We start from the raw sequence: 25000 nt of genomic DNA, 5'->3' as shown, positions 1-25000 counted from the left end.
GTCAACCACTCGGTGACGATCTACACATTGTCGACCTTTTCATTGTCCACCCATTGACCCATACTCTCTCTTGAAACAACTACATCAGAAGCGACTGTGTCAGGGAAAGCCCATCCTGACTTGGTCATATCTGATACCAGCACGCTGGGCAAATACATAGTAAAAATATAAATAATAAATATATAAATATTTACATGAATAGTTTACAGTACCTTTGTACAGCTTGGCCCGACACTTCTACAGCCTCTCCTGACCCCGTATCACAAGGTCACTCCATCTCCTTGGGAGCAACCTTATTCTCCTCTCCCTGCCCAACTGGGAGAAGATGTCGCAGTGGGCCCTAGCATAGGCCCTCTGCTTTTCTGTGTTGTTGGCTAGTAGCCTGTCTCTGTGTCGCACCAGGATGAGGAGCTCAGCCTCACTGTATCTCCTCATCCTGGGAGCCATTTTGACAGAAAAGTAACGCATAAGATGCAGTCAGGACATCACCAACATAGGGACGCCACTGCGGAGCTGACACACATGTAGTTTGAATGTGTCTTGATACCGCCTGCAGTTATGCTGCTTAACACAACCCGCAGTTCTGTGGCCTTTATTTATTCCTGTATTGAAAATAAAAACACTAATAAAAAAAAAAAAATGAATATAAATGGTAGCCCCTGCTGGTGAAGGGTTGAATACAATGTCCAATGCATATTGTTAGCAATCACAGGACCCGCACACCAAGAACAGGATCAACACACATAATGATTGAATTCTTTATTTATTCCTGTATTGATTATAAAAATATTAACATAAAAAAACAGATTTGAACAGTGATGTGGTCCCTGTCCAGGCCTCGAACCCAAGACGCCGGCTAAATAAGGCCTTAACCACTCGACCAAGCAAGCCAGCCATAGCAACAACGACACCTATTGCGAATGTGATGTTAAGTGTGCGCATTTAAGGACAGCCTGGTAAAGAGTTAAATGCAATGTCCAAAGCTGTTTAGCGTATTGTTAGCAAACACCAGACCCACACACCAAATTATTTAATTGTTTATTATACACAGGGCCGGACGACAGGGGAAGGGGGGTCAAAGGGGACACCTATACCGGGCCCCAAGGATTAGAGGGGCCCCAAGGATATGCCACTTAGTACCCTACAGGGATGGAAGCTGACTTTTCCAAATAGGGCAACGAGCTGTAGGCGGTGTGGGCACAGTCTCAGAGTGACAGGAGCCTCTCACACACAGTGACTGTGCGGCACCAGTCTGCACCCGCTCTTTCGGGTCCGGCTCTGTTGCAGGCAGTTATGAGACATGGCAGCAGCTCTGCTGGCCAGGATTCCTTTGCCCTGCGCCCGGTCTCTTCTAATGGGGTGTGAGGGCCACATGGTACCTGCTGTGCGGTGTTCAGGTCTGGACACTGGGGAGTGCATCACAGGAGGGTCTCTCCCCGGAGTAAGAGGTGAGAGGATACAGGGCTTTGGGATGGGGTAGGGGAGCTAGGAATGCAGCATGGAGTCATTGGGGAGAGACAGACTGTGGGGTGAGTGTGAGAAAGGAAAGAGGGAGACAAAGAACACGGGGTGTGTGTGGGGAAGGAAGGAGAGAGATACATATATATGTGTATAGATAAATATATATATTTAGATAAATATATTAAGTTTCTAATATAGCGCAGCACATTCCATACCACATACTATATATATATATATATATATATATATTTTTTTTTTTTTTTTATTTTTTTTTTGAGTGTGCCCCAGAGATATCCCTGTACCGGGCCCCAAGATTTCTGTTGCCAGCCCTGATTATACAGTCAACTGCTGCTCTGCATTCATGACAAAACACTGTTCAGTATTGTTTGGGGGGTGTTGGGATCTGCACAGGACCGAATCAGATGTATATTGTTTAAGTATTTTATTCAATCTAAGAAGAATAACAGTATAGTACCAACACTGAGCTACTGATGTCACCTATCAGGTGTTATACAGTAGTACTGGGTTGGCGGTGCTCCCAGGAAATAGTTCAGAGAAAAACTATGTTTTGGGGGGTTTTGAACAAGGGCAAAAAGGCTGTACAGTCTATCTGTGGCACATGTAGTATAATAATGGTGGGTAAAGATGTTATATTAAAATGTAACTTTTATTAATAGACATTTAAGATATCAGGACGATCACAAAAAAACACTTCTAAGATAAAAAAAGGTATTAAATTAGTTCCTCAAAGGGGTTCCTTTGTATGATGAATTTGCCTAGGGAAGCATATCAAATTGACACCTGTTTAGTTAGTATATTGTGTCAGGTGAAGGAACTACTTTGAGGTAGGTAAAAGATCAAATAGGACGTTGATCAGAGCGAACATTTATATTCAACCGTTCTCTTATTCTTGGGGTCAGTAGAGAGTGTATGATTATCGCCACTTAAATTAGTTGAGAACAGTTACCAGGCTGTATTCTTCCAACACCCCTACAATTAGAACCAGTTTGAAGGTTGGATCTTAATAGAGTATAATGGCCCAAATTGGTCTTGGATAAAGAGTAGTGCATATGCAATGAAACACCAGTTTGAAAGAGGGTATATCCGAGTATGTAGGAAAAGAATGATACAGGTAAGTTATAGAAACCAGTCACTTCTGCTTTTGCTCATCTGTTGCCATCGAATGAACAATGAGAGAGTGTATACCCTAAATCATCTGGTATTGAGGTAAGTAAAGTACACTTCTGCTTTCCAAGGTAAGTATCGCAGATCAACTGGTTCTTGTTTCTACAGTACCTGGTATTCCCAGAAGATCCCCCTTTCTGGTATTGACCAAGCCCAACACTGCTTGGCTTCCAAGATCAGATGAGATCGGACATATCCAGTGTGGCATGACTGTAGATAGTGGATAAGCGTCACTGCTAATCACCTTAAATTACCCGTATATTGGATGAGAGGGTGTATGGAAATGGTATCAATCACAGGGTGTGATCAGGAAAGGGTGAAGGGTTGAGGGCTTGGTATACTATAAGTAGGAAAGAAGAAGAGTAATGCACTTCTGCTGTCCACTAAGGGGCCCCTGTTGCTTGTATCGGCATTGTAGCGTGCAGACCCAAATGTAGATGAGAGAGTGTAGGAAATAATCGCAAGATTGATAGCAGAAATGAGTAAGACAATAATTTGCCTGGAGTCAAACCAGCACAAGTGCAGTTGATAAACGTTGATCAGCCAAAGGTAGTGCAGTCTATCTGGGTTACCCCGTATGGTTTGTAACAGAGCAGATTGAGGAGTGTCCCTGACAGGTATTAGTCAGCGGTTGGCAGTGTGTGAGGGTTTCGCCGTAAAATTTGGCATACAGTCACAAGGATAATCCCACAATCAAAACAAAACAAAGAAATGGCACCATTGTCTTGTCCAGAAACATGGGCAAGAGTGCGGATTACAGATGTTATTCAGTAATAAACAATATATCACAGTTTCTCAGAATTCTCCCGCTTTGTTTATAGATATTTCAATTCAGGGGATCAATCAACACATCAAGTGTATTGTTTTGTTTTGTTTTTAAATCTGTTTATTTTGATTTTCATAGAATATAAGGTCAAACAGGAACAAATCGGTAGGATTTGATAAAGTAAACAATTACATCATGTAGGTAGGTACATCAAACTATCGAAAAGAAAACATTCAATCTTATCTGAGCATGGGAACAAAGGTAATACTCCAGTGATTATATCATATTCTACAATCTTGTAGCCATTAATAACCTTACATTCATTAAATCTCTAACTCCAAGAACCACTCCTGAAGCCCGAAGTATCATTAATAGAATTCGTACTCAAAGTTACAGGGGTATAGAGATATATAAAAAAAAAAAAAAAAAAAAGGCATATATTCCCGTGTTTCAGGTATGCAATATTTGTACCATAATAACCCACAGGAAGATGTTCCCTAAAACCAACCATTAAAACATCATTCAAAAATCTATTTGTTTTCACATGAAGATGAGAAAAAAGTACAGAAAGAGAAGAAAGAAGATGGGGTAGGGAAATACATTAGGGTAAATGGGGGAGGAGGGAAAGATGTTCCTGACAATTGAATCGAGGAGAAATAGCAGTGAATATATCAATATCCTGGCAGGGTCTAGAGGAGTTCAACCCTAGGACTGAACAGCATAAACGGTATGAATGGTTATGAGGTAGATTCTTCTAACAGTTTCCTATGTAGAAACCATTCAGTTTGTTCAAAGATCTTAAATATCTGGGCTTGTGTGGACTGATCCCGTGACTCTATATAAAGACCCCACTTCTTGTAAAAAGTTTTAACCCCCACCTCTATATTGACTTGGACCGATTTCCTATCATAGTATAGTATCTGTAAAAGTTTACCATGAACTTCCCCGAGTGTAGGGGGAGAGGGTAATAACCAGTGTGATAAAATAATTTTCTTTGAGACTGTTACCAAAATAGTGAGAAATGGTATAGTTCGCCGTTTCTCAGTTCCTAAATTCCATTCGGAGAAATTTGCACACAAACAAGATAGGGGTGTTGCTGTTACATGTATATTCAGAAGCTTATTAATGTAAGCCAGAAGTTTGTTCCAAAAACGTTTAATCAGACCACATTCCCAGAACATGTGATAGAAGGAAGCCGTACGTATATGACATTTGGGACATTCCCCAGTTTCCGTGGGGTGAAACTTAGCATGTTGGCTCGGGGAAATATAGGCTCTCTGTAGAGTACGGAGGTGGACCTCCTGTAAGTAAGGTGAAGCCAGGGCTTTCAGGCTAGAGACATAATGATCACTGAGTTGGTGATGGGCAGTCAGGCTAGGTATATCCTTACTCCATTGGTTAAGTAGTCTCTCCCATCTACCGTCTGTTGTGATAGATGTCAGAATAGAATATATTTGTCTAATGTGTGTCGGGCCTGTTCTATGTGTTTTAAGCGAAAGCTGTAGTGGGTTAGAAGGCAAGGGGGCTTCTTGTGGGGTAGTAAACATGTGAGTAGCTAAGCCTAGATAGTGTCGCGTCTGTAAATACATGAAAAAATGAGAGTGGGGTAGGTCATATTTCTCTTGGAGCGATGAGAAGGAGTACATGGAGCCTCCCGGGTCAAATACTTTGGAAGAGTTTGAGAGTCCTTTCTCTTCCAGAGTCGGTAATTTAAGTTAAGGAGGGACGGGGGGAAAGCTGGATTACCCCATAGCGGGATGCATATAGATTCCTCAGGATTGCATTTAAATTTCTTGTGTAAAGAGCGCCAGTTATAATAGATATCCCTAAAAAGGGGGTTAGCGAGGATGTGGGTCGGGATCAGTGAGGGTTTAGACAGGAGTAATGCCCCCGGGGAGTAAGGAGTGAATAGTGCCTCATCCAGAGCGGAGTCTGTATAGAGTTCCCTGTCAAACAGCCAGTCAGCAGCACATCTAAATAGAGACGCCATTGAGTAGGATGCGTAATCAGGAACACCAAATCCACCTGCGGACTTGGGTGCCATCAGTTTATCCAAAGCAATGAACGCCTTCTTGCCTTTCCATAAAAACCTTGACATAATTTTCCGTAAATATTGAATATCATGTTTAGTAAGGCGGATTGGGAGCATCTGCATGAGGTAAAATATCTTTGGGAAAACTATACTTTGTAACACAGCTATTCTCCCTATCAAGGATAGAGGTAACAATTTCCAACCATCCAATAGTGCGGTAATTCGTGCCAGGACAGGGGTGAAATTTTCTTCATAAAGTCTGGAAAGGTTTGTTGGGATTTGAATCCCTAGGTATGTGATCTTAGTGAGGGCTATTTTGAATGAGAGATCCGGAAGTAGTGTGGAAATAGTACGTGAGGAGGGGGCCTAAGGGTAAAAGTTCTGATTTGGCCACATTGATCCTATACCCCGCCCTAACTCCGAATGCCTGTATCATTCCAAGGATCTCTGGGATAGAGGCCGATGGATCTGAAACAAATAATAGCATATCATCGGCAAAGAGGGCAAGGCGAAGGTCAACATCTCCTATTTGAATTCCCTTGATTACACTCGATTGGCGTAAGGCAATCGCCAGGGGTTCCAGTGCTACTGCAAATAGTAAGGGTGATAGTGGGCACCCCTGTCTGGTACCTCTCTGGATCTCGAAGGGAGAAGAGAGAACTCCATTGCAGGATATCTGGGTTTGTGGAGCTGTGTAGAGAAGTTTTAGAAGATTTACAAAATCTGCAGGAAAGCCAAATTGTAGGAGTGTGGAAAAAAGATGATCCCAGTCCACCATATCAAACGCTTTTTCCGCGTCGAGTGAGAGAATAACTGGAAGGGAGGAAGGGGTATTTGAAGAGGAGGAAGAGGCATAAATGGCAGAAAGAACTCTCCGTACATTGATCTCCGAGTGTCTGCCCCAGATAAACCCAGTTTGATCTTTATGTATGATATGAGGGAGTAATAATTTAATCCGGTTAGCTAAGATTTTAGTAAGTAGCTTGTAATCAAGATTTAAGAGTGAAATTGGGCGATATGACCCTGGTTGGGATAAGTCTCTACCAGGTTTGGGGAGGACTTTGAGGATGGCAGTGTTAAAGTGTTTGGGAAGAGTGTCAGAAGACCGAACCGCATTAAGGACAGACACCAGTGTGTCCCCTATCCGGGGTAAAAGAATTTTATAAAAGTCGGCACTAAAGCCATCAGGGCCCGGTGCCTTATCTCTGCCAAACTGTCCAATGACACTCCGGATTTCCTCCAACGAGATGGGGGCCAACAATGGTGATGCCATGGAAGCATGAAGCTGGGGAGCAGAAAGGTTATCCCAAAAGTCCTTGGGCCATGGCGACTGGGTGGGAGGAGTAGAAAGGGTGGAGTTTGAGGAAGAGGAATATAAGTCCTTGTAAAATGCTTTCATAACATCAGAAATCTCCTGATTATTAGTAGTTAATGTGCCAGCAGGGGTATACAAAGGATGAGTGACCATGGGAGGGCGGGAACCCGTGAGGAGTGTCGTCAACAACTTGCCCGTTTTATTGCCAAATTTGTAGAACCGATAGTTCACCGAGAATGAATACCTATTACCCATGGAGGACATGAATTCATCAAAGTGGGCTTTGGCTTCAATGTATATAAGGCGATTTTGAGGGGTAGGAGAAGATTTGTATTGCTGATAGGCTGTCGACAAGGGTCTCTGGAACTCCAAATATTGAGAGGCATATTTTTTATTGGTGGCTGAGACATAGGATATAATGTCTCCCCGGAGAACCGATTTTGCAGTCATCCAAAATAGAATTGGATCTTCCTCTAAATGGGATGCGTTGTTAGTTTTAAAGGCCTCCCAAGAGGATTCCAATCTTTGCTGGAATTTCAAGGAGTGAGCGAGATAGGAGGGGAATCTCCACAATCTGGGAGAGTGTAATATGTCTGGGAAATGGAGCATTGCAGTGACTAGGGCATGGTCCGATAAGGAGATTGCCTCAATTTGTGAATCTGATACGTTCGGTAGTAGGGAATGGGACAGTAAAATATAGTCTATCCTAGATAGCGTGTGGTGGGCCGCTGAGAGACATGTGTATTCCTTCTCTGTGGGATGTAAAGCTCTCCAGATATCTACCGTCTGTAGGCTGTCAGCTAATAGAGGGACCCCAAGTTTGGGTAGTGAAAGAGGTTTTGTCGGTGTGTGGGATCGGTCCAAATAGGGGGAAGAGATAAGGTTCAAATCGCCACAGAGTATTAAGGGGTCTGTGAGAAGGGGGGTTAGTTTGGCGAGCAAAGATTGAAATAAATTTTTGGAATAAATGTTGGGTGCATATACTAGAGATGAGCGGGTTCGGTTTCTCTGAATCCGAACCCGCCCGAACTTCATGTTTTTTTACACGGGTCCGAGCGACTCGGATCTTCCCGCCTTGCTCGGTTAACCCGAGCGCGCCCGAACATCATCATCACGCTGTCGGATTCTCGCGAGGCTCGGATTCTATCGCGAGACTCGGATTCTATATAAGGAGCCGCGCGTCGCGGCCATTTTCACACGTGCATTGAGATTGATAGGGAGAGGACGTGGCTGGCGTCCTCTCCGTTTAGAAATTAAAATAGATAGGAGAGTGAGAGTGAGACACTTCATTTACTTACTGGAGCTTAGGAGGAGTTATACTAGTGACTGATGACCAGTGACCTGACCACCAGTGCAGTTTTATAATTTATTATTATTTAATAATCCGTTCTGTTCTTGTTCTCTGCCTGAAAAAAACGATACACAGTGACTCAGTCACACTCACATACCATATCTGTGCTCAGCCCAGTGTGCTGCATCATCTATGTATAATATCTGACTGTGCTCACACAGCTTAATTGTGGGGGAGACTGGGGAGCAGTTATAGGTTATAGCAGGAGCCAGGAGTACATATTAAACAGTGCACACTTTTGCTGCCAGAGTGCCACTGCCAGTGTGACTGACCACTGACCACAGTGACCAGTGACCTGACCACACTGACCACCAGTATAGTATATTGTGATTGAATGTCTGCCTGAAAAAGTACACTCGTCGTGTGACTTGTGTGGTGTTTTTTTATTCTATAAAAATTAAAAAACTAATTCTGCTGACAGACAGTGTCCAGCAGGTCCGTCATTATATAATATATACCTGTCCGGCTGCAGTAGTGATATATATATATTTTTTATATCATTATTTATCATCCAGTCTATACTAGCAGCAGACACAGTACGGTAGTTCACGGCTGTAGCTACCTCTGTGTCGGCACTCGGCAGTCCATCCATAATTGTATACCACCTACCCGTGGTTTTTTTTTCTTTCTTCTTTATACATACTACATCTCATTATCATCCAGTCTATATTAGCAGCAGACACAGTACAGTACGGTAGTCCACGGCTGTAGCTACCTCTGTGTCGGCACCCGGCAGTCCATCCATAATTGTATACCACCTACCCGTGGTTTTTTTTTTCTTTCTTCTTTATACATACTACATCTCATTATCATCCAGTCTATATTAGCAGCAGACACAGTACAGTACGGTAGTCCACGGCTGTAGCTATCTCTGTGTCGGCACACGGCAGTCCATCCATAATTGTATACCACCTACCCGTGGTTTTTTCTTTCTTTCTTCTTTATACATACTACATCTCATTATCAACCAGTCTATATTAGCAGCAGACACAGTACAGTATGGTAGTCCACGGCTGTAGCTACCTCTGTGTCGGCACTCGGCAGTCCATCCATAATTGTATACCACCTACCCGTGGGTTTTTTTTTCTTTCTTCTTTATACATACTACATCTCATTATCAACCAGTCTATATTAGCAGCAGACACAGTACGGTAGTTCACGGCTGTAGCTACCTCTGTGTCGGCACTCGGCAGTCCATCCATAATTGTATACCACCTACCCGTGGTTTTTTTTTTCTTTCTTCTTTATACATACATACTACATATCATTATCATCCAGTCTATATTAGCAGGAGACACAGTACAGTACGGTAGTCCACGGCTGTAGCTACCTCTGTGTCGGCACTCGGCAGTCCATCCATAATTGTATACCACCTACCCGTGGTTTTTTTTTCTTTCTTCTTTATACATACTACATCTCATTATCATCCAGTCTATATTAGCAGCAGACACAGTACAGTACGGTAGTCCACGGCTGTAGCTACCTCTGTGTCGGCACTCGGCAGTCCATCCATAATTGTATACCACCTACCCGTGGTTTTTTTTTTCTTTCTTCTTTATACATACTACATCTCATTATCAACCAGTCTATATTAGCAGCAGACACAGTACAGTACGGTAGTCCACGGCTGTAGCTACCTCTGTGTCGGCACTCGGCAGTCCATCCATAATTGTATACCACCTACCCGTGTTTTTTTTTTCTTTCTTCTTTATACATACTACATCTCATTATCATCCAGTCTATATTAGCAGCAGACACAGTACAGTACGGTAGTCCACGGCTGTAGCTACCTCTGTGTCGGCACTCGGCAGTCCATTCATAATTGTATACCACCTACCCGTGGTTTTTTTTTCTTTCTTCTTTATACATACTACATCTCATTATCAACCAGTCTATATTAGCAGCAGACACAGTACAGTACGGTAGTCCACGGCTGTAGCTACCTCTGTGTCGGCACTCGGCAGTCCATCCATAATTGTATACTAGTATCCATCCATCTCCATTGTTTACCTGAGGTGCCTTTTAGTTGTGCCTATTAAAATATGGAGAACAAAAATGTTGAGGTTCCAAAATTAGGGAAAGATCAAGATCCACTTCCACCTCGTGCTGAAGCTGCTGCCACTAGTCATGGCCGAGACGATGAAATGCCAGCAACGTCGTCTGACAAGGCCGATGCCCAATGTCATAGTACAGAGCATGTCAAATCCAAAACACCAAATATCAGTAAAAAAAGGACTCCAAAACCTAAAATAAAATTGTCGGAGGAGAAGCGTAAACTTGCCAATATGCCATTTACCACACGGAGTGGCAAGGAACGGCTGAGGCCCTGGCCTATGTTCATGGCTAGTGGTTCAGCTTCACATGAGGATAGAAGCACTCAGCCTCTCGCTAGAAAACTGAAAAGACTCAAGCTGGCAAAAGCACTGCAAAGAACTGTGCGTTCTTCATGAATCCCAAATCCACAAGGAGAGTCCAATTGTGTCGGTTGCGATGCCTGACCTTCCCAACACTGGACGTGAAGAGCATGCGCCTTCCACCATTTGCACGCCCCCTGCAAGTGCTGGAAGGAGCACCCGCAGTCCAGTTCCTGATAGTCAGATTGAAGATGTCAGTGTTGAAGTACACCAGGATGAGGAGGATATGGGTGTTGCTGGCGCTGGGGAGGAAATTGACCAGGAGGATTCTGATGGTGAGGTGGTTTGTTTAAGTCAGGCACCCGGGGAGACACCTGTTGTCCGTGGGAGGAATATGGCCGTTGACATGCCTGGTGAAAATACCAAAAAAATCAGCTCTTCAGTGTGGAGGTATTTCAACAGAAAAGCAGACAACAGGTGTCAAGCCGTGTGTTGCCTTTGTCAAGCTGTAATAAGTAGGGGTAAGGACGTTAACCACCTCGGAACATCCTCCCTTATACGTCACCTGCAGCGCATTCATAATAAGTCAGTGACAAGTTCAAAAACTTTGGGCGACAGCGGAAGCAGTCCACTGACCAGTAAATCCCTTCCTCTTGTAACCAAGCTCACGCAAACCACCCCACCAACTCCCTCAGTGTCAATTTCCTCCTTCCCCAGGAATGCCAATAGTCCTGCAGGCCATGACACTGGCAATTCTGACGAGTCCTCTCCTGCCTGGGATTCCTCCGATGCATCCTTGCGTGTAACGCCTACTGCTGCTGGCGCTGCTGTTGTTGCTGCTGGGAGTCGATGGTCATCCCAGAGGGGAAGTCGTAAACCCACTTGTACTACTTCAAGTAAGCAATTGACTGTTCAACTGTCCTTTGCGAGGAAGATGAAATATCACAGCAGTCATCCTGCTGCAAAGCGGATAACTGAGGCCTTGACAACTATGTTGGTGTTAGACGTGCGTCCGGTATCCGCCGTTAGTTCACCGGGAACTAGACAATTTATTGAGGCAGTGTGCCCCCGTTACCAAATACCATCTAGGTTCCACTTCTCTAGGCAGGCGATACCGAGAATGTACACGGACGTCAGAAAAAGACTCACCAGTGTCCTAAAAAATGCAGTTGTACCCAATGTCCACTTAACCACGGACATGTGGACAAGTGGAGCAGGGCAGGGTCAGGACTATATGACTGTGACAGCCCACTGGGTAGATGTATGGACTCCCGCCGCAAGAACAGCAGTGGCGGCACCAGTAGCAGCATCTCGCAAACGCCAACTCTTTCCTAGGCAGGCTACGCTTTGTATCACCGCTTTCCAGAATACGCACACAGCTGAAAACCTCTTACGGCAACTGAGGAAGATCATCGCGGAATGGCTTACCCCAATTGGACTCTCCTGTGGATTTGTGGCATCGGACAACGCCAGCAATATTGTGTGTGCATTAAATATGGGCAAATTCCAGCACGTCCCATGTTTTGCACATACCTTGAATTTGGTGGTGCAGAATTTTTTAAAAAACGACAGGGGCGTGCAAGAGATGCTGTCGGTGGCCAGAAGAATTGCGGGACACTTTCGGCGTACAGGCACCACGTACAGAAGACTGGAGCACCACCAAAAACTACTGAACCTGCCCTGCCATCATCTGAAGCAAGAAGTGGTAACGAGGTGGAATTCAACCCTCTATATGCTTCAGAGGTTGGAGGAGCAGCAAAAGGCCATTCAAGCCTATACAATTGAGCACGATATAGGAGGTGGAATGCACCTGTCTCAAGCGCAGTGGAGAATGATTTCAACGTTGTGCAAGGTTCTGATGCCCTTTGAACTTGCCACACGTGAAGTCAGTTCAGACACTGCCAGCCTGAGTCAGGTCATTCCCCTCATCAGGCTTTTGCAGAAGAAGCTGGAGACATTGAAGGAGGAGCTAACACGGAGCGATTCCGCTAGGCATGTGGGACTTGTGGATGGAGCCCTTAATTCGCTTAACAAGGATTCACGGGTGGTCAATCTGTTGAAATCAGAGCACTACATTTTGGCCACCGTGCTCGATCCTAGATTTAAAGCCTACCTTGGATCTCTCTTTCCGGCAGACACAAGTCTGCTGGGGTTGAAAGACCTGCTGGTGAGAAAATTGTCAAGTCAAGCGGAACGCGACCTGTCAACATCTCCTCCTTCACATTCTCCCGCAACTGGGGGTGCGAGGAAAAGGCTCAGAATTCCGAGCCCACCCGCTGGCGGTGATGCAGGGCAGTCTGGAGCGACTGCTGATGCTGACATCTGGTCCGGACTGAAGGACCTGACAATGATTACGGACATGTCGTCTACTGTCACTGCATATGATTCTCTCAACATTGAAAGAATGGTGGAGGATTATATGAGTGACCGCATCCAAGTAGGCACGTCACACAGTCCGTACTTATACTGGCAGGAAAAAGAGGCAATTTGGAGGCCCTTGCACAAACTGGCTTTATTCTACCTAAGTTGCCCTCCCACAAGTGTGTACTCCGAAAGAGTGTTTAGTGCCGCCGCTCACCTTGTCAGCAATCGGCGTACGAGGTTACATCCAGAAAATGTGGAGAAGATGATGTTCATTAAAATGAATTATAATCAATTCCTCCGCGGAGACAGTGACCAGCAGCAATTGCCTCCACAAAGTACACAGGGAGCTGAGATGGTGGATTCCAGTGGGGACGAATTGATAATCTGTGAGGAGGGGGATGTACACGGTGATATATCGGAGGATGATGATGAGGTGGACATCTTGCCTCTGTAGAGCCAGTTTGTGCAAGGAGAGATTAATTGCTTCTTTTTTGGTGGGGGTCCAAACCAACCCGTCATATCAGTCACAGTCGTGTGGCAGACCCTGTCACTGAAATGATGGGTTGGTTAAAGTGTGCATGTCCTGTTTATACAACATAAGGGTGGGTGGGAGGGCCCAAGGACAATTCCATCTTGCACCTCTTTTTTCTTTAATTTTTCTTTGCGTCATGTGCTGTTTGGGGAGGGTTTTTTGGAAGGGACATCCTGCGTGACACTGCAGTGACACTCCTAGATGGGCCCGGTGTTTGTGTCGGCCACTAGGGTCGCTTATCTTACTCACACAGCTACCTCATTGCGCCTCTTTTTTTCTTTGCGTCATGTGCTGTTTGGGGAGGGTTTTTTGGAAGGGACATCCTGCGTGACACTGCAGTGACACTCCTAGATGGGCCCGGTGTTTGTGTCGGCCACTAGGGTCGCTTATCTTACTCACACAGCTACCTCATTGCGCCTCTTTTTTTCTTTGCGTCATGTGCTGTTTGGGGAGGGTTTTTTGGAAGGGACATCCTGCGTGACACTGCAGTGCCACTCCTAGATGGGCCCGGTGTTTGTGTCGGCCACTAGGGTCGCTTATCTTACTCACACAGCTACCTCATTGCGCCTCTTTTTTTCTTTGCGTCATGTGCTGTTTGGGGAGGGTTTTTTGGAAGGGACATCCTGCGTGACACTGCAGTGACACTCCTAGATGGGCCCGGTGTTTGTGTCGGCCACTAGGGTCGCTTATCTTACTCACACAGCTACCTCATTGCGCCTCTTTTTTTCTTTGCGTCATGTGCTGTTTGGGGAGGGTTTTTTGGAAGGGACATCCTGCGTGACACTGCAGTGCCACTCCTAGATGGGCCCGGTGTTTGTGTCGGCCACTAGGGTCGCTTATCTTACTCACACAGCTACCTCATTGCGCCTCTTTTTTTCTTTGCGTCATGTGCTGTTTGGGGAGGGTTTTTTGGAAGGGACATCCTGCGTGACACTGCAGTGACACTCCTAGATGGGCCCGGTGTTTGTGTCGGCCACTAGGGTCGCTTATCTTACTCACACAGCTACCTCATTGCGCCTCTTTTTTTCTTTGCGTCATGTGCTGTTTGGGGAGGGTTTTTTGGAAGGGACATCCTGCGTGACACTGCAGTGACACTCCTAGATGGGCCCGGTGTTTGTGTCGGCCACTAGGGTCGCTTATCTTACTCACACAGCTACCTCATTGCGCCTCTTTTTTTTTTGCGTCATGTGCTGTTTGGGGAGGGTTTTTTGGAAGGGACATCCTGCGTGACACTGCAGTGACACTCCTAGATGGGCCCGGTGTTTGTGTCGGCCACTAGGGTCGCTTATCTTACTCACACAGCTACCTCATTGCGCCTTTTTTTTTTTCTTTGCGTCATGTGCTGTTTGGGGAGGGTTTTTTGGAAGGGACATCCTGCGTGACACTGCAGTGCCACTCCTAGATGGGCCAGGTGTTTGTGTCGGCCACTAGGGTCGCTTAGCTTAGTCATCCAGCGACCTCGGTGCAAATTTTAGGACTAAAAATAATATTGTGAGGTGTGAGGTATTCAGAATAGACTGAAAATGAGTGGAAATGATGGTTTTTGAGGTTAATAATACTTTGGGATCAAAATGACCCCCAAATTCTTTGATTTAAGCTGTTTTTTAGGTTTTTTGTAAAAAAACACCCGAATCCAAAACGCACCCGAATCCGACAAAAAAAATTCGGTTAGGTTTTGCCAAAACGCGGTCGAACCCAAAACACGGCCGCGGAACCGAACCCAAAACCAAAACACAAAACCCGAAAAATTTCCGGCGCTCATCTCTAGCATATACGTTACATAGTGTGTAAACTCTACCATTAATCTTAACAGACATTATCACATAACGACCTTCAGGATCAGTGACTGTGGTCAGGATTTCAGTGGTCATAGAACGTTTCGCAAATATGACAACCCCTCTGGCTTTAGAATTGGAAGAGCTGAAACCTAAAACCCGCCAGTTCAGAACATTCAATTTTGCCGTTTCCTCTGGAGTTAGGTGCGTTTCTTGGAGGAATGCCATGTCTATGTGCTGTTTACCTAAATATAGGAGTATTTTCCGCCTCTTTGCTGGGGAGTTAAAGCCCCCGACATTCCAAGATCCCACTATCAGATTAGGCATAGTTCAGAGGAAAGGGCAAAACAGAGGACTTGTAAACCGTCCGCATAAGGGGCATGAGCATCATCACCTGTCTGATGACGGGGGGTGGGAAAGAGGGGGGAGGGGAGAGACAAAACAGGAGGGGAAAAGAAGAGATGGAAATAGAAAGCAGTAGTATATAACAGGCCATACAATTGAGAAGAGGATACTTTGATAAATAGCCAATATTTCTGTGACCAGTGACCTCCGGTCAACGAGCATGGGCGACTACCAGTGGTAGCGGTCCCGCACCCCGGCATTAAGTGGTGTGTACCAGCAGGAAAGGAGGAGCCCCTCCCCACCGCGATATACGTAAACAAATCCCACCCAGAAACCCCTAGTAATTGAGCTATATAACCAAATGCTCCAAGAATCAATATAATATTATAATATAATATAAGCAATATGCAGTGAGCAGTATATAGTATACAACCTGTGGCTAATGTAGTGGAGACGGCTGTATAACCATGAAAATGCAGCATAATGGGGTATATCCCAACCAACATAGCGCTTTTTCAATTTGTATCTGCAAAGTAGGCACGTAGGTAAGAACATTTCAAAAGAAAGAAACAGAAAATCGGCCAAAACTACATACAAGAGCAGGCAAAGCAATTGTGAAGTAGCGACAGCTACCATAGTGCCCGTGTGTCATTGTTGCTCCAACAAAATAAACCAAGGCAGTCCATGCGTAATGAGCGACTAAACTGCAGGTGGACATTCAGCAGGAAATGATCAATTTGTCGCTGAAGGGAGATCAGAAATGTCCGCGCTGTCTTCTCTGGATATATTACGGAGGTAGGCCGCTGCGTCAGCAGGTGATAGGAAATCTTTGTGGGAGGTACCTTCGTAAATGCGCAAGCGAGCGGGATATAACAGGCCAAACTTGCGACCCTCTGAAACAAGTTGAGTGCAAATAGGGGAAAAAGCTTTGCGGGCCCGGGTCAGTTCCACTGAATAGTCCTGGAATATGAAAAGCTTGTTACCCTCCCATTGGATATCCCTCATTTTGCGAGACGCGGACCAGAATGCTAATTTATGAAGGTAGTTCAGACAGCGGAACAGAGTTACACGTGGGCGCGGTTTATTGGGGGTGGGCATAGGACCCACACGGTGAATTCTTTCGATTACTAAATCACTGCATTCCCGTTCTATATTCAAAATTGCGGGAAGGGTAACACGGGCAAAATGAGCCAGTGCCATGCCTTTAAGTGATTCCGGCAGTCCCACAAGTCTTATATTATTTCTTCTTGCGCGATTTTCCATATCATCTAACTTATTCCATATCTGATAGTTCTCTGTAGTTAGAGATTTCACTGAGTGGTGTAGCCCTTCTATGTCATGTGTTGCAGCATGCAGTTGAGATTCAGTGTGTGTGACCCTCTGCTGTAAGTGTTGCAGCTGTGTTGTTATATCACTGACAGCCTGTGAAAGCAGGGGGGCCATAGTGGCTTTTATTGCTGCCACAACGTCTCCATATGTTACCGGAGCCTCCGGATCCCTGCATACCTGTGAGCCTGCATACTCAGTCCCCTCCGCCGCGGCTTTCTTGGAGGCAGGAGTGGTGACTTCAGGTCCGGCGCCAGGCGCCATATTGCTTCCCGCGCGGCGCTTCTCCAGCCTCGTGGGTGCGCCAGTGGGGGCCTGTGTAGCCGCGGTTACGGGTGTCACAAAGCGATCCATCGTGATCGCGGGTCTCGCCAGGGGCAGTCTGGGCGGTGTGGAGGCTGTAGCAGCCTTGAAAAGGTTCTTTGCAGCGGGCGGTAGGACGGAGCTCCGGCGCTGAGAGACTCACTCCATGGGTCCCGGAACCGGAAGTCCAAGTGTATTGTTTAAGTAGTATCTATGACTGAATCCTTAGCACTGTTGCTAAATTCAACAAGGCGTTACATACACAGTTAATTAAACAGCGACTTGCAGAGGTTAATGTCTCTCTTTTAGAGATAGAATACAATATTACAAAAGCATACTGTATGTTTGGCTGACAAGTCTTATGTCGGTAATGACAGGTAAGCTGAGTTTGAATTGTGTCAGCCAAATTGTGTCTAACAAATGACATATGCTACTCACACAATGTGCAAGAAGATTAAATACAGTGGGTTAATCAAGTGTTTGAATTGTATCTATAGCTGAGTCCTAAATATTATTTCACATTTTAATGCAGAAGATACAAAATTAGTACAAAATTGCATACACAGAGACTTGCCGTCTCTTGTTTTTTGAGGAAATGATACAGTGTTGCAGTGGCATATATTTGACTGGCAAATCTTCTGTCAGTAATGTAAGGTATGCTGAGTTAAATGCATCAGCAGGATTTTATCAAACAACTGGCATATCATATTCACACAGTGTGTAAATGGCAAAAAATGTATAAGAGAGACAAAATGTAATGAAATCAAACATAGGTGCTAGTATTGCAGAGCGTATATATACACACACGGTTCAGAGTAGCGCTGTGTTTGTCAGGATTACCACTGGGTGTCAGCTGATATCGCAAATGCTGTTAAATGATATATCATAGCCATGTATCACCGCGGCCCCAGTCAGTATCCACAAGTAAGCAGACACTCCAACATGACCCGTCCCACTAGGTACAAAATGCTCTGTTCCTGGACTTCCCTCTTAATTTATGATTTCCATCTAGTGATGAGCAGGTTCGGTCCCTCGGAAACCGAACCCCCCCCCCCCCCCCCGAACTTCACCTATTTTACACGGGTCCGAGGCATACTCGGATTCTCCCGTATGGCTCAGTTAACCCGAGCGCGCCCGAACGTCATCATCCCGCTGTCGGATTCTCGCGAGATTCAGATTCTATATAAGCAGCCGCGCGTCGCCGCCATTTTCACTCGTGCATTGGAAATGTTAGGGAGAGGACGTGGCTGGCGTCCTCTCCGTTTATTAATAATATTTGTGCTTATTGCTTAATTGTGGGGACTGGGGAGCAGCTGTATTATATAGGAGGAGTACAGTGCAGAGTTTTGCTGACAGTGACCACCAATATATGTTGTCTGCCTGAAAAACACTCCATATCTGTGCTCAGTGTGCTGCATATATCTGTGCTCACACTGCTTAATTGTGGGGACTGGGGAGCAGCTGTATTATATAGGAGGAGTACAGTGCAGAGTTTTGCTGACCAGTGACCACCAGTATACGTTGTCTGCCTGAAAAACACTCCATATCTGTGCTCAGTGTGCTGCATATATCTGTGCTCACACTGCTTAATTGTGGGGACTGGGGAGCAGCTGTATTATATAGGAGGAGCACAGTGCAGAGTTTTGCTGACAGTGACCACCAGTATACGTTGTCTGCCTGAAAAACACTCCATATCTGTGCTCAGTGTGCTGCATATATCTGTGCTCACACTGCTTTATTGTGGGCACTGGGGACCACCAGTATATTATATAGGAGGAGTACAGTGCAGAGTTTTGCTGACCAGTGACCACCAGTATACGTTGTCTGCCTGAAAAACACTCCATATCTGTGCTCAGTGTGCTGCATATATCTGTGCTCACACTGCTTAATTGTGGGGACTGGGGAGCAGCTGTATTATATAGGAGGAGTACAGTGCAGAGTTTTGCTGACAGTGACCACCAGTATACGTTGTCTGCCTGAAAAACACTCCATATCTGTGCTCAGTGTGCTGCATATATCTGTGCTCACACTGCTTAATTGTGGGGACTGGGGAGCAGCTGTATTATATAGGAGGAGTACAGTGCAGAGTTTTGCTGACAGTGACCACCAGTATACGTTGTCTGCCTGAAAAACGCTCCATATCTGTGCTCAGTGTGCTGCATATATCTGTGCTCACACTGCTTAATTGTGGGGACTGAGGAGCAGCTGTATTATATAGGAGGAGTACAGTGCAGAGTTTTGCTGACAGTGACCACCAGTATACGTTGTCTGCCTGAAAAACACTCCATATCTGTGTTCAGTGTGCTGCATATATCTGTGCTCACACTGCTTTATTGTGGGGACTGGGGACCACCAGTATATTATATAGGAGGAGTACAGTGCAGAGTTTTGCTGACAGTGACCACCAGTATATATAGCAGTACGGTACGGAAGGCCACTGCTCTACCTACCTCTGTGTCATCAAGTATACTATCCATCCATACCTGTGGTGCATTTCAGTTGTGCGCAGTATATATAGTAGTAGGCCATTGCTACTGATACTGGCATATAATTCCACACATTAAAAAATGGAGAACAAAAATGTGGAGGTTAAAATAGGGAAAGATCAAGATCCACTTCCACCTCGTGCTGAAGCTGCTGCCACTAGTCATGGCCGAGACGATGAAATGCCATCAACGTCGTCTGCCAAGGCCGATGCCCAATGTCATAGTAGAGAGCATGTAAAATCCAAAAAACAAAAGTTCAGTAAAATGACCCAAAAATCAAAATTGAAAGCGTCTGATGAGAAGCGTAAACTTGCCAATATGCTATTTACGGCACGGAGTGGCAAGGAACGGCTGAGGCCCTGGCCTATGTTCATGGCTAGTGGTTCAGATTCACATGAGGATGGAAGCACTCATCCTCTCGCTAGAAAACTGCAGTGCCACGCCTAGATGGGCCAGGTGTTTGTGTCGGCCACTTGGGTCGCTTAGCTTAGTCACACAGCGACCTTGGTGCACCTCTTTTTTTCTTTGCATCATGTGCTGTTTGGGGACAATTTTTTTGAAGTGCCATCCTGTCTGACACTGCAGTGCCACTCCTAGATGGGCCAGGTGTTTGTGTCGGCCACTTGTGTCGCTTAGCTTAGTCACACAGTGACCTTGGTGCGCCTCTTTTTTTCTTTGCATCATGTGCTGTTTGGGGACAATTTTTTTGAAGTGCCATCCTGCCTGACACTGCAGTGCCACTCCTAGATGGGCCAGGTGTTTGTGTCGGCCACTTGTGTCGCTTAGCTTAGTCACACAGCGACCTTGGTGCGCCTCTTTTTTTCTTTGCATCATGTGCTGTTTGGGGACTATTTTTTTGAAGTGCCATCCTGTCTGACACTGCAGTGCTACTCCTAAACGGGCCAGGTGTTTGTGTCGGCCACTTGTGTCACTTAGCTTAGTCACACAGCGACCTTGGTGCGCCTCTTTTTTTCTTTGCATCATGTGCTGTTTGGGGAAAAAATGTTTTGAAGTGCCATCCTGTCTGACACTGCAGTGCCACTCCTTGATGGGTCAGGTGTTTGTTAGAGATGAGCGCCGGAAATTTTTCGGGTTTTGTGTTTTGGTTTTGGGTTCGGTTCCGCGGCCGTGTTTTGGGTTCGACCGCGTTTTGGCAAAACCTCACCGAATTTTTTTTGTCGGATTCGGGTGTGTTTTGGATTCGGGTGTTTTTTTCAAAAAACCCTAAAAAACAGCTTAAATCATAGAATTTGGGGGTAATTTTGATCCCAAAGTATTATTAACCTCAAAAAACATAATTTACACTCATTTTCAGCCTATTCTGAACACATCACACCTCACAATATTATTTTTAGTCCTAAAATTTGCACCGAGGTCGCTGTGTGAGTAAGATAAGCGACCCTAGTGGCCGACACAAACACCGGGCCCATCTAGGAGTGGCACTGCAGTGTCACGCAGGATGGCCCTTCCAAAAAACCCTCCCCAAACAGCACATGACGCAAAGAAAAAAAGAGGCGCAATGAGGTAGCTGACTGTGTGAGTAAGATTAGCGACCCTAGTGGCCGACACAAACACCGGGCACATCTAGGAGTGGCACTGCAGTGTCACGCAGGATGTCCCTTCCAAAAAACCCTCCCCAAACAGCACATGAAGCAAAGAAAAAAAGAGGCGCAATGAGGTAGCTGACTGTGTGAGTAAGATTAGCGACCCTAGTGGCCGACACAAACACCGGGCCCATCTAGGAGTGGCACTGCAGTGTCACGCAGGATGTCCCTTCCAAAAAACCCTCCCCAAACAGCACATGACGCAAAGAAAAAAAGAGGCGCAATGAGGTAGCTGACTGTGTGAGTAAGATTAGCGACCCTAGTGGCCGACACAAACACCGGGCCCATCTAGGAGTGGCACTGCAGTGTCACGCAGGATGTCCCTTCCAAAAAACCCTCCCCAATCAGCACATGATGCAAAGAAAAAGAAAAGAAAAAAGAGGTGCAAGATGGAATTATCCTTGGGCCCTCCCACCCACCCTTATGTTGTATAAACAAAACAGGACATGCACACTTTAACCAACCCATCATTTCAGTGACAGGGTCTGCCACACGACTGTGACTGATATGACGGGTTGGTTTGGACCCCCCCCAAAAAAGAAGCAATTAATCTCTCCTTGCACAAACTGGCTCTACAGAGGCAAGATGTCCACCTCATCTTCACCCTCCGATATATCACCGTGTACATCCCCCTCCTCACAGATTATCAATTCGTCCCCACTGGAATCCACCATCTCAGCTCCCTGTGTACTTTGTGGAGGCAATTGCTGCTGGTCAATGTCTCCGCGGAGGAATTGATTATAATTCATTTTAATGAACATCATCTTCTCCACATTTTCTGGATGTAACCTCGTACGCCGATTGCTGACAAGGTGAGCGGCGGCACTAAACACTCTTTCGGAGTACACACTTGTGGGAGGGCAACTTAGGTAGAATAAAGCCAGTTTGTGCAAGGGCCTCCAAATTGCCTCTTTTTCCTGCCAGTATAAGTACGGACTGTGTGACGTGCCTACTTGGATGCGGTCACTCATATAATCCTCCACCATTCTATCAATGTTGAGAGAATCATATGCAGTGACAGTAGACGACATGTCCGTAATCGTTGTCAGGTCCTTCAGTCCGGACCAGATGTCAGCATCAGCAGTCGCTCCAGACTGCCCTGCATCACCGCCAGCGGGTGGGCTTGGAATTCTGAGCCTTTTCCTCGCACCCCCAGTTGCGGGAGAATGTGAAGGAGGAGATGTTGACAGGTCGCGTTCCGCTTGACTTGACAATTTTGTCACCAGCAGGTCTTTGCACCCCAGCAGACTTGTGTCTGCCGGAAAGAGAGATCCAAGGTAGGCTTTAAATCTAGGATCGAGCACGGTGGCCAAAATGTAGTGCTCTGATTTCAACAGATTGACCACCCGTGAATCCTTGTTAAGCGAATTAAGGGCTGCATCCACAAGTCCCACATGCCTAGCGGAATCGCTCCCTTTTAGCTCCTTCTTCAATGCCTCCAGCTTCTTCTGCAAAAGCCTGATGAGGGGAATGACCTGACTCAGGCTGGCAGTGTCTGAACTGACTTCACGTGTGGCAAGTTCAAAGGGCATCAGAACCTTGCACAACGTTGAAATCATTCTCCACTGCACTTGAGACAGGTGCATTCCATCTCCTATATCGTGCTCAATTGTATAGGCTTGAATGGCCTTTTGCTGCTCCTCCAACCTCTGAAGCATATAGAGGGTTGAATTCCACCTCGTTACCACTTCTTGCTTCAGATGATGGCAGGGCAGGTTCAGTAGTTTTTGGTGGTGCTCCAGTCTTCTGTACGTGGTGCCTGTACGCCGAAAGTGTCCCGCAATTTTTCTGGCCACCGACAGCATCTCTTGCACGCCCCTGTCGTTTTTTAAAAAATTCTGCACCACCAAATTCAAGGTATGTGCAAAACATGGGACGTGCTGGAATTTGCCCATATTTAATGCACACACAATATTGCTGGCGTTGTCCGATGCCACAAATCCACAGGAGAGTCCAATTGGGGTAAGCCATTCCGCGATGATCTTCCTCAGTTGCCGTAAGAGGTTTTCAGCTGTGTGCGTATTCTGGAAAGCGGTGATACAAAGCGTAGCCTGCCTAGGAAAGAGTTGGCGTTTGCGAGATGCTGCTACTGGTGCCGCCGCTGCTGTTCTTGCGGCGGGAGTCCATACATCTACCCAGTGGGCTGTCACAGTCATATAGTCCTGACCCTGCCCTGCTCCACTTGTCCACATGTCCGTGGTTAAGTGGACATTGGGTACAACTGCATTTTTTAGGACACTGGTGAGTCTTTTTCTGACGTCCGTGTACATTCTCGGTATCGCCTGCCTAGAGAAGTGGAACCTAGATGGTATTTGGTAACGGGGGCACACTGCCTCAATAAATTGTCTAGTTCCCTGTGAACTAACGGCGGATACCGGACGCACGTCTAACACCAACATAGTTGTCAAGGACTCAGTTATCCGCTTTGCAGTAGGATGACTGCTGTGATATTTCATCTTCCTCGCAAAGGACTGTTGAACAGTCAATTGCTTACTGGAAGTAGTACAAGTGGGCTTACGACTTCCCCTCTGGGATGACCATCGACTCCCAGCGGCAACAACAGCAGCGCCAGCAGCAGTAGGCGTTACACGCAAGGATGCATCGGAGGAATCCCAGGCAGGAAAGGACTCGTCAGACTTGCCAGTGACATGGCCTGCAGGACTATTGGCATTCCTGGGGAAGGAGGAAATTGACACTGAGGGAGTTGGTGGGGTGGTTTGCGTGAGCTTGGTTACAAGAGGAAGGGATTTACTGGTCAGTGGACTGCTTCCGCTGTCACCCAAAGTTTTTGAACTTGTCACTGACTTATTATGAATGCGCTGCAGGTGACGTATAAGGGAGGATGTTCCGAGGTGGTTAACGTCCTTACCCCTACTTATTACAGCTTGACAAAGGGAACACACGGCTTGACACCTGTTGTCCGCATTTCTGGTGAAATACCTCCACACCGAAGAGCTGATTTTTTTGGTATTTTCACCTGGCATGTCAACGGCCATATTCCTCCCACGGACAACAGGTGTCTCCCCGGGTGCCTGACTTAAACAAACCACCTCACCATCAGAATCCTCCTGGTCAATTTCCTCCCCAGCGCCAGCAACACCCATATCCTCCTCATCCTGGTGTACTTCAACACTGACATCTTCAATCTGACTATCAGGAACTGGACTGCGGGTGCTCCTTCCAGCACTTGCAGGGGGCATGCAAATAGTGGAAGGCGCATGCTCTTCACGTCCAGTGTTGGGAAGGTCAGGCATCGCAAACGACACAATTGGACTCTCCTTGTGGATTTGGGATTTCAAAGAACGCACAGTTCTTTGCGGTGCTTTTGCCAGCTTGAGTCTTTTCAGTTTTCTAGCGAGAGGCTGAGTGCTTCCATCCTCATGTGAAGCTGAACCACTAGCCATGAACATAGGCCAGGGCCTCAGCCGTTCCTTGCCACTCCGTGTGGTAAATGGCATATTGGCAAGTTTACGCTTCTCCTCCGACAATTTTATTTTAGGTTTTGGAGTCCTTTTTTTTCTGATATTTGGTGTTTTGGATTTGACATGCTCTGTACTATGACATTGGGCATCGGCCTTGGCAGACGACGTTGCTGGCATTTCATCGTCTCGGCCATGAATAGTGGCAGCAGCTTCAGCACGAGGTGGAAGTGGATCTTGATCTTTCCCTAATTTTGGAACCTCAACTTTTTTGTTCTCCATATTTTATAGGCAGAACTAAAAGGCACCTCAGGTAAACAATGGAGATGGATGGATTGGATACTAGTATACAATTATGGACGGACTGCCACGGTTAGGTGGT

The 25000-nt window shown here is 46.0% G+C and overlaps 1 pseudogene; it reads right to left on the bottom strand.

Moving 5' to 3' along the window:
* Positions 1-2745: 2745 nt before the first annotated feature.
* Positions 2746-2864, bottom strand: LOC135051753 (5S ribosomal RNA; annotated as a pseudogene).
* Positions 2865-25000: the final 22136 nt, after the last annotated feature.

This window comes from Pseudophryne corroboree, chromosome 2 (genome assembly GCF_028390025.1).
Source record: "Pseudophryne corroboree isolate aPseCor3 chromosome 2, aPseCor3.hap2, whole genome shotgun sequence".
NCBI lineage: Eukaryota > Metazoa > Chordata > Amphibia > Anura > Myobatrachidae > Pseudophryne > Pseudophryne corroboree.
Note: the sequence above shows the minus strand (reverse complement) of the source record. Positions and strands in the feature narration are given on the sequence as shown.